Source organism: Pieris napi, chromosome 7, assembly GCF_905475465.1.
Source record: "Pieris napi chromosome 7, ilPieNapi1.2, whole genome shotgun sequence".
Lineage (NCBI taxonomy): Eukaryota > Metazoa > Arthropoda > Insecta > Lepidoptera > Pieridae > Pieris > Pieris napi.
Genome location: NC_062240.1, coordinates 11,636,866 through 11,648,387, shown reverse-complemented (window position 1 = coordinate 11,648,387; position 11,522 = coordinate 11,636,866). Strand labels below are relative to the sequence as shown.

Below are 11,522 nucleotides of genomic sequence, written 5' to 3'. Positions count from 1 at the left end.
TATTCGTGTTCGAAATTGCTTATTATTGAAAACTACGGGTTTGTCTCCGACTTTATCAATTTCTTGGTAAAAAATTCGTAATGTTATTTGTTGACTCGAATGAATAAAAAATACGATTTGCTTGTTCATTAATTTTGCCTGGTTCTTTAGATATAGTGTATAATAATTGATATTCTTTTGCAAATAATTTATTGAATGATTAAGTTACTTATAAATAAGTCCAAACTAACCAGAAACAACAAATACAATAATTGCAAAAGAGCCTTGAGACTGTCCATGGGCAGCGGTATCACTTAACATCAGGTGAGCCACCTGCCCGTTTGCCCCCTGTTCTATAAAAAAATATGATCTGTTGCTTAATTATCTAAATAGCAAACAACTTTATAGTCCTATTAAATATCAGCATTTTAAAAGCGAACAAAAATTTACGAAATTCGTATATTTGATGTTTTATAATTTACGGTTTTATTTGTTTGTGATTTATATAATGCCAAATTATATACAAGCAACAAAATTACATGTTAGATACAAAATACATAGAAGCAGTAGCGAAACAAATTATTCCTTACTATGTGTTATTAATTAATAAATTCACTGTCATAATAATTAGCAATTATGCATGATACGTCAAATATAATACCATTGTTTAATGAAGTATTAATTGTGACTATTCTCTGCCATCATTAAAGAACAATGACGATTTGACCAATAGGAGATACATGCCTAGTTTTTATAATCACAGTACCAACAATAGCGCAACCGCTCGCGCCTACATATCGTATTGTTTCTGTTTGCAGAATTCGATGCTCATTAAAACTGGGTATTCGAAACTGAAATGCATATATTTTCTGCCCGGGTATCCAGAATTTTGCCTGAAGCGTTAATAAAACTCAAAGTTCAGCGAGGTATGGTATGGGTACAGTGATTATTTTATTAACGAGACTTTTATGCAAAATGTTAATGAAAAACTTTATATTTCTAAATAATAAATCGAATTTTTTGTTGTTGCAAGCAGGGCCTAGTGACTTTATGATGATGTATGAAATTTGCGATTCTCATCCGTGAGGTGGTAGGTTCGAGCCCGGGTGCACCAATGGACTCTGTCTTTGAGCGCATCTAACTCTCGAACGGTGAAGAAAAACATCGTGAGGAAACCGGCTTGCCTTAGACCCAAAAAGTCGATAGCATGTGTCACGTACAAGTGGCTGATCACCTACTTGCCTATTACATTGCCAAATGATCATGAAACAGAAATCTGAGGCCCAGATCTAAAAAGCTTGTAGCGTTGTTTTTTGAAGTTATACTTCTTTAGGCGCGTTATGAAAAATTTCGCGCGCACCTGTGACACAAAATTAGGAGTGTGATTATAGCGTGCGCGAGCGAGATAGGAATAAGACTATCTACAAGTAAAAAGAAATAGAATATGCGTGAAGTTCGTATGCCAAGAATTTTGAATGACCATAATGACATTTGTCATTTACCTTTTAAACAAATAAAGGAGTTTTAATTATTTTTTCAAAGAAATTTAGAAATGCTTTTTGAATTATAATCAGAAGTGATTTAAATTGAATATTTAAACCAATACTAATTAATATTTGGGAAAAAACTGTGCTCATCAACCTCCCTAAGTGCTTCAATACAATTGAGGTTAACTATCCGTATGTATTATTATTATCGAGTAATGTTTTGATTAAAAAAATGACCACATTGTTTAATCAAAACATGTAATTTTTCAGATTTAATCTAGCAAATATAAGGACAAGAGACAAAAAACAATTGATGAATCAGTGTAAGTGCACTAAATTGAATACAAAAAAAGAGTTGTCATCTTATAGCTGTGAAACATCAAAAACTGGAGGTGGGAACAAAGCCAAACTATTTTTAATAATGCCAAAGAAGTATAACTTCTTACGTGCGTACATAAGTACACGCACCCTTTTTTTTTAATAGAAACTTTGTTAAATATATCGATTATTAACAAAGTTCGAATCAGTAATGAAAACTTGTTATAAAAAGGAACTTTACGTATGTAAAGATTATAACAATACTTACGGTGGTAAAAAAAATAAAAACATGTATCAAGTGGGTTGAAAAGTTTGTAAAATGACATAGAAATATTTTTTTCTTTGATAGAATTTGTTTGTTAATTCAATGACCGCTATAATACAATGATCATAAAAATTTTGATACCATTTTTTAAAGTACGTTTGGTTTTGGCCAAAATTTATACAATATTTGGATTTTAACATAAATGTAGAAAATTAATTAATTGGTCTGTTGGGATGGGGTCTGGTGCACAAGGATTCAGGGACCATGACGTCTGCCTTTGTATTACAGTATTAGTAAAATCAAAAATTTTTGAATAACCATTTCGGTGGCCCTCGAAACAGGGATTATTCACATCACAGTTAGATAATGTAGCATTCAATTAGACAAGCTATCTGGCTTTTCAATTCTACATGAAAAATCTATGTATAACTATTATACACTGATTTTATTTTTTCTACTATTATTATTATTACATTTTTTTTTGCGTCTGAGGCGCAAACTAACGCTGTGGTACACGTCTGCTCCATAGCAAATCGCTGAGCCACGGCCAGTTACAACCACAATCCACACACATTACACACTTAAAATGGTCCTAAATCCTTAAAAAAAATGATATTTTTCTTTCTTTTTTTGATTACTATTACTATTTCGTGTGTTTCTGTGTGTGTGTTTCGTTAGTAATAACTGTTATGTCTATGTCTATTTGTTGTATACTTGCAGTTTCTAGTCACCATCATTATTTATCAGCCGTGCCATTACTTAACTTAATTTCAGTTTATCTACTAACTCACTATTTATGAAGTTTGAGAAAATAGTTTACCATCTCCTAAAGCGAGCAACCTGATTGGCATTTTAAGTGACCACGGATAGTTCTTTTATTTATTTTTCTAGACCTACGACAATCTTTTGTATGGTCCCACCGTCCCACTCTTCTAAGGGAAACTCTACAATCTACCACTAACCACTCGTATCAATTACGCCTGGTACCCACAGTTTCTTGTCATACAAAACTTTAGAGCGTTTTATTCCGCTGAGCATTTAATGCACTTCATCTCAAATATAGTGCTAAACAACGAATTCTCTTTGTACTTTTACTCGTTAAATATTTTAACTCCAGCGAACAGCTTTTTAGTAAAGCACGGGTAATATCCACAGCGGTTGTATCATTATCTCTCCATAAAATTTTTAAATATCTTTTAAAGCGTAATATTTGGAAAGTTTTACAGGAAATGGGACATGGTTTAAGCCATATAAAACAATAAGCAATAGATACAATCGCAACTAATAGAAAAAAATCAGTGGTGCTACAACCTCTTTAGGCCTTGGCCTCAGATTTCTGAATCTGTTTCATGATCATTTTTAAATCTAATAGGCAAGTAGGTGATCAGCCTCCAGTGCCTGACACACACCGTCGACTTTTTGGGTCTAAGACATGTCGGTTTCCTCACGATGTTTTCCTTCACCGTTCGAGCAAATGTTAAATGCGCACATAGAAAGTCCATTGGTGCACAGCCGGGGATCGAACCTACGACCTCAGGTATGAGAGTCGCACGCTGAAGCCACTAGGCCAACACTGCACAATCGCAACTAAATACCTAAAAATAATTCCTATCAGAAAATCAAGTATTATTTAAACGTTGTTATGTTCTTTTGTGATTTAAATAATGTTTTAGATTGTTTGTTCTACGGGTCTCCACCGAAATATATTTTTATGTAATAGGAGGCAAACGGGCAGGAGGCTCATCTGATTGCCAGTAGGCTCGCAAGTGCGATGCCGGCCTTTTAAGAATTGGTACGCTATTTTCTTGAAGGACCGTAAGTCTAATTGGTTCGAAAATACTTCAGTGCGTAGCTGCTCCCACATAGTGCTGGTGCGCGGCAAAAACTGCCTTAAGAAACGCTCAGTTGTGGAACGACGGACGTCGAGGTGATACCGATGGTATTTTGTATTCTGCCTTGACGTCCGATAATGAAACTCAGCTCAGCAGGTATTAGTCCGAACAACTCCTTTGAACACTCTATATGGTAAATAGGTAACAATATTATAGTATAGGTGTATAGTTAGTCTAAACCTCTGTGTAAAGTATACGTAGTATTAATAATTGATTTATAACAATTATTATTTATTTGATAACTTAATAGGCATCAAGTATGACGCATTATCCGTCTTCATAAGTGTTTAACAGCTGGTTCCCTATTCAAATTTTACTTTACAATAAATAACTGTGTATAATCGTATATTTTGAATGAATATTGTTGCTAATAATATGTTAATAAGTAATTAATTTAACAAATAAAATTAATATTCTAAGAATTTGCGACTCGGGAGTTAATCACTCACTGAAAATACTATATAATAACTCTACATTCATTAATGACGTGAGTCGCGTTTCAATTAAGGATGCATTTATTTATTTTAAATGATCATTTAGTTAAAAATATAAAACTGTTAATTGCAATGAAAAAAGTAATTAGACAAGTAGTAAACTGTATTTGTTGAATTGCAGGTCATTGCAATAAGTCTACGTCTATAATTAATATAACATTTTAATGAAAAGAAATTACTTAATAAGGGTAAACTCCACATAAAATGAATGAAGATTATCAAAGAGCCCAGGAAACGTTGATGAGGGCGAGACGCGAGTTCAGCGTGCAGCTATGCTCAGATTATCTTTTTCATCTTCCTGGCATTTCGTTACCTTTAATGAAATCCACTCAAAGGAAAGAAAGAATTTAATTTAAGATGAATCAGAAATTCAGCTGCCGCTTGCTAGTTATAAATCATTTGAATGCTAATAAATTCCACTATAAGCCCAGGTGCGAACAGAATTTTTTCACTCTCCGTCATTGTTTTAATAAAATGTGTAAATTGCAATGTAATGTTTACGTTATTATGAACTCTTTTATTAAACCTTAAAGGTTTAAATTATTTCACTTATATTATTAATTTTTTGTAGAAATTAATGTTACGTTGAATATTTATTTATTTGTTTCTGCTTTATTACCCTTATTCACAAATATACACATAAAAAAAATAAAAAAGCAGGTTACAAAAGTTATAAGGCAACGGGCGGCCTTATCGCTAACCAACGATTTCTTCCAGGCAACCCTAATGTGGAACAATGAAAAAGAAACACCTACAGAGGGTAGAGTACAAGAAATGCAAAAATTATTAACAAAAAAAGAAAAAAATATAACACGTTACTATAACCAAAATAAAATAAAGTCTAAAGAAAAAAATAACAATAATAATAAATAAAAATATGTATAAACAAAAATTTAAAATACAATCAAAAGGTTAACAGAGTCACAATAATTAATATATATAAGCAGAGCTAATTACGAGGCAGAAAAAGACTATATATATTACTTTGTATAATTTCTACTTATAACAACTCAAATATATCGATCGAAGTTTGGAGTTTGTATTAACTTGAATACTCTAATCAAAGCTAAATAGTAACTTTGATATTATATAAACTAAATGTTTCAAGACGTTTAATTACTGTGTGTAAAGGAAATCTGAAGAGTAAAGTGGTAACATCATGCCTGTGTGGTTGCAGCGCAGCCTCTGTACCGAGAGCCTTAGTTCATCGCGACATCTCGACGCGACTGCCCGCGTAGCAGACCGCGTAGCGATAGTGTAGATGCCGCGTAGCATCTGCTTAAAGAAATTTTGCTAGTTACAAGAAATCAGTGAAGTGTTTTTGTATCTGTTCGGATGCGACCTTATATTTGGTAAGTTAGATTTTTTTATTAAGTAATAAAAATAAAACGTTGCATTTGTAAACAAAGTTAACGAATGCATAAATTACAAACAGCTCGCGAATATTTTAATAGTCCCTCTATTCATAAATGTATGCAATTTTTTAATATGCAAATAAATGAATTAAGTTACGAAATACTTTACAAATTTGCCTAATAAATTTAGGTCAGTTCTGTTAACTGGTATATTACGGTATGTGTTTTTTAATCCCTCGAAAAACCTTAATAAAATACATTAATTTCGATTTAACATTATTTAATAAAGGTGCATTTTTATTAAAATTTAAATACTTATAGACAAAGGGGTGATTTTTATTTAAAAATTAATCCTCTTATTATTTATGATAGAAAATACACAATGATTCATTATCATTTTATTTATTTATTATTTCTAATGAAGTCACATAAATCTGCGAATATGCTTCTAATAGTTTAAGTGTATGCATATTATTACAATAAAATATACAGTAATTAAAATATTATTAATTAACATAGTGATAATAAAAATAATAAAAATAAATTAAAAGCAAATTAAAACCAATTTAAAAAGATTGGCATCATTTCCTCACTGTATTGCGATACTTATTCGTTGAGGGAGGAAATCACCAGCTCTGAGGTCACCAGTATTGTCAACCAGGAGCCAACTTAAATCTTTAATTAGCTCTGTGCCTTTGCACCTCACAGCCTAAGAGTCTCCAAAGGGAACATAATCGAAGTTGGAGGAAAGACTCTTATATTTGAGCCGTGTATTATTTTCCGTGTCCTCTCGTCTCCTCTCTGCGGCCGCCCTGGCTTTGCTTATCCCAGAGAGGTGAGACGGGGCTAACGTATCCACTTAAGTAGCATCCCATACCGCAGCTCGTCCCATCTTATAGGGATCAACGACATCCCGTCCGGCCGCTTGCCGTCGTACTTGTGAAATTTTAAGTTTGCAAGGATTGCAGTCAAGTGATCTCATTAATCATTAATCTCGGGATCTGGTCAACAAAAGTATCATAAGACAATATGTCATTTGTTTTTGATATTTTTATTTTTAAGGTTTTAACGTTGGAATAATATCAGAAAAGCAAAGTCCTTTCGCCGTAATATAAGGTAAAAGAATATCTATCGTTAAGTTTATTTTTTTAGTAAATTTAGTAAACACTGAATTAGTCTATTTAACTACTTAGTATTTATTGATTGTAATCCGTTTATATTAATTATAATAATACAATTAGGAAATCACCTTATGTATCATCGCACACGAATAGTTTTTGTTTCTATAGTAATCAAATACTGGTATTTTTTTGTTTTTTTTTGTGTTTACCTTAACTGTCATAAATTTCAGATAAAAGAATTTGTAACATATACCGTAGTTTGTACTATGTATGATGTGGTAAACTTTAATAAATAAATTAAAAAATTAAAATACTGAACATCTTCGTCAAATAATGATTTTAGTGTAAATTAAGGCATCGAAATATTCTTTTGTCATACTTTTTAAGTCCAAAAGCTCATCATAACAAGATCAGTCACTTCTTTTGAAAGAAGTTATAACTTTGCAACTTGAAGTATTTTTCTTTAAAATAAATGATATCATGATCAAAGCGCTTTGTGTATGACATACGCTATACATAAACACAATTGAGACATTTTTTAATTCATTTATTACAGAGCAAATACTGTTCAGTTATTGGTATAGGCTACTTTGAAAATGACAGTTGTCAACAAGGGACCCTCCGTCTCAAGTAGGAAGTAGTTTCAAAAATTACTTTTTAAAATCTCGTAAAGTAAATGGGAAAATGAAGACACATTTCTAAGTCATTATCAATGATGCGTGGTCAGAGTTGTGTTTACTAATCAGACATAAAAATTGTTTTGCCAGGAATACATTCGGTGAATCGGTTATTTCTTTAGGCGCATGAGGGTAAATTTTTTACGGATACGTCAAGAAGATGTGCAGCGATTTTGTCGAAGAAAAGGGAGAGAGCGATTGAGACCGATTGAGAGAGAGTGAGAAGGCCCTTATAGAAATTCTATTATTAAAATTAAAATTTCGTAAAGATAATTTATGAAATATTAAATTCCTAACATATCTTCCTTTTTACCTCCCTCTAAGTCTCGGAAATTTTTACATTTGTATAAATATGAACAAGACTTAAAAATTAGTTTGCGAAAGAAGTTTCACTTCTGACATGTGTACTTAATACGCACGCCCTTTTTTTTATTACAAACACCATTTGATCTGCAAGTTTTAATAAATACACTAAATTGTATCATATAAAAGCGGCCACTGACGATACGTCCATTAATCCGAATGGAGTAGTCGTCGTCCAAAATCGTCTCATGAATGGTAAAAAAGTATTCCATTTGGATGGACGTCAGCCAGCTCTGGATTTCCAAAAGGATTGAAATCCATGCGTCCAGGCCAAATGGACGTTATCCGTGGCCGTCCGTCAATGGCAGAAACGTGCGCCACGCCATATGGAAGCAGTCCGAATTGTCCGTGAATGGGCGAAACGGCGTCCATTTTTATGAGGTTTTTGTTTCAGTTTATGTTTTGATGTCGATGGTGGTGCATGTGCTGCGTATTTGTCAAGCGTTATAATTTTCTTTTTATTATGTCTTTGTCCGCGCGTGACTTTGTGTTGGAAGTAATAGAAAAATATAAAAGTATTTCTATTTTTAAATAAATATATTTATATTATAAAATAAATAAAAATATTTCTTTGTTTCAACCAATCCTTCATCCACCTTCTCTTAGGTTTTCTTTTTCTTTTTAATAAAATACACACAACTGCTGCCACCAGTAAAGTATTGTTATACATAGTATTATTTATTTCCGTCCGTACGATTGCAAAGTTCGAAGTGACGCCATGCATCCAAATGGAGTTATTGTGAATGGTACCGTATCTCGATAAATTTCCATTTGGAGTGCATCCAAAAGGAAGTCTACTAAATGGACGTATCGTCAGTGGCCGCTTTAAGTTCACTAGAACGCTATCCGATTTAATCAAAATAAATGAGAACGCAAAGTCCTCAATAAAAGACATCCAATAATATTGACACAAGTCCCCTGACGTCTTAGCATCTTGTAAACTTCGAATATGGAACGCATTGGCGTAGCAAATTGTATATTAGCGATTTAAAAAAAAATCGATTTACGTTCTTTTATTAAGTATTTAAGATTTTAAAGGTCAAAGTTATTAGTATATTTTTGAATTGGTATTCTAAATAACATGTAGTATTTTGTGTTGATAATTTAAAGTAAACGACGAGACGTTATTCGGTCCACAGCATCCAATCCAATATGCGTTGAGACGCAACATGATGCGTCATGTTATTACAGCTATTCGACCAATCACAATCAAATCGTTTTACATTCCCACCTCGATTACTCATAGGAAATAAAGAAAGAAACCTATTTACATATAATAAAAAAGATGTACACGAGAAAGTGCACTACGATTCCCTATGTCGTGGGCAGGTATTCTCTTCCATTTGATATAGTTATGATAATATTTTTTTTATTCTTGTAATACAATACAAATATTATTCCTCCTTAAGTACTGGTTTAAAAAATCTGTGTTTCCGTAGGAAGGCCTGAAGGCTTACCCAACAAACTACAAACAATACAAAACAAAGCAAAGTAAGTAAGAAGGTGACAAAGACGAAGAGGAAACTAAGTTAGTAATGCCTCCATCTCGCTGTAATCGAAGCTCAATAATAATAATTTAATAGCTTGCCACAGGAAATTTTATACTTGGTATAATAGATTATATAACAATATATTTTTACTACAGTTGCACAATTATAGTTTAGTTTTGAGTATAAGGTTAAGAAGTGTGTAGTTAATAAAGCATTAACAAATAAAAATGACAGATTATGTAAAATTATTAAAATCTTTAATATATAGGATATGGGACTGACTTATTTCGGCGTCGGTTTGACATTTCAAGAAAACTGGTATTAGTCTTCTATCTACCGAAGGAATCAAACCTAAGACTGCAAGATATATCACTTGTAAACTACTGAGACACGGGACTTGACATATTATTAATACCTCCCATTATGTACAACTGTGTTAATATATGAAAAATAATATTTTATTTCATCGAAAAGATAAAAGATTTCATATTTGTTTTCGCAAATAATAACAGTGTGTTTTTATTAAGCACAATGATTTTTCCCTTTACTTTGTGGAAATTATACATACGAAATTGCTTTTCTCAATTTTCGTGAATAAATATTACGTATAATGAAAGAGTGCATGAGTGAAAATACTGGTATTTTTCAATTTACCGGAATATTCAGTAACATGCGTTTTTGATTTCTGCTTGTAATTTGTACAAAATTTATCTTGTGCCTTACTACATTTCAAATCGCTAATATTCATTGATTTAAATACTCATTAATGATTTTTAAGGAACTGCTTCCGCTCATGCTTCTTAATACAAAAATAAAAAAACCAAAATCAGGGAAATAAAAACTTAACCTCTACCAGCGATAGGCATGGTGAAAATGGAGCATGTACTTAGATTACTGTGGTAATATCACGCTACAACGGAGCTATGTTGATCACGACGCATCAAGGAATCAACTCTTTTCCGAATGCTGGCAATGAACCCTCCATTCGCGTCTCTGAAAATATACCTAACCCATTGTATAGTTATTAGTTACTTCTCCTAGCACTTATAAAGCTTATTTTAAAGTCAAACGAAACTTTATGCAAACTAAGGTGAAACACTGTGGGATAAGAAAGTTTCTTCTGAAATATTACAAATGAGTTTAATAAGTCACAAACGGTGAGTTGAAATGACAGTTTAGCGTGGAAAACCTTAGGAAAAATCATTTAAACGTGCAAAGAAACTTGAAAAGCAGTACTGCTTCCAATATTTAGCTACAGTTAGTAGTTAGTAGTACTGGGGGCAAACGGGCAGGAGGCTCATATCGATATCGCCGCCCATGGACTCTCTCAATGTCAGAGGGCTCGCTAGTGCGTTGCCGGCCTTTTTAGAATTGGAATGCTCTATTCTAAAGGAGCTTCTTCCCTAATTGGTTCGGTGGTACTTCAATAAAAAAAATGTCGGTTGTGGTTCGACAGACATCCGACGATGAATTTTGGCTGCCGGTATTAATCCGAACCACTCATCAGCACATTAAACCGAGTAACTTATTCCAGAAATTGAAAAATAAAATACGCCCTTTCTTTCTCTTTTCAAATCATATTTACATAACAGATTTTAATATAACATTGACTAGATGTTTCTTTCTTTGTCAACGATTATATTGATATAAAAATACAATAAAGGAACTAAAATCAAACAAAGCAAAGATCATATTGAATATAAGGTTTCTTCGTAATATTTTAGTTAATATTTCGATAAATATGTTAAGTGTATACACAGCTTTAGTTTGTTAATTACACGTGTTTGAAGTGGCTTAATTCATAGAACATTGGGCAAAGATACTATAAAACATGTATTATACATTTTATTTTTGCTCACTTGAACAACACAAGCTCGCGTTTTTAATTAGCATGAATCTTTTCATTATGTATTAGGGTTATACGGCAACTATGTGTATTTCCATCTCTTTTCAACCCGCACAAATGTTGTTAATGGACTAACTGTGGTAACCACGTTTTAGACATCATTAAAGATAACGAAAATAAATAAATGTATGTAAAGTGTTCATACACTTATCTAGATATAAAAGTGTATGAACAC

The 11,522-nt window shown here is 32.4% G+C and overlaps 1 protein-coding gene across 1 annotated transcript in view; it reads left to right on the top strand.

The window, feature by feature from the left end:
• Positions 1-5,650: 5,650 nt before the first annotated feature.
• The window catches only part of LOC125051242, a 73,755-nt gene continuing 67,883 nt past the window's right edge, over positions 5,651-11,522 (top strand). The window contains exon 1 of the mRNA XM_047651455.1: positions 5,651-5,787. The gene's annotated coding sequence lies outside the window, so the exon portion shown is untranslated. The remainder of the gene's footprint in view (positions 5,788-11,522) is intronic.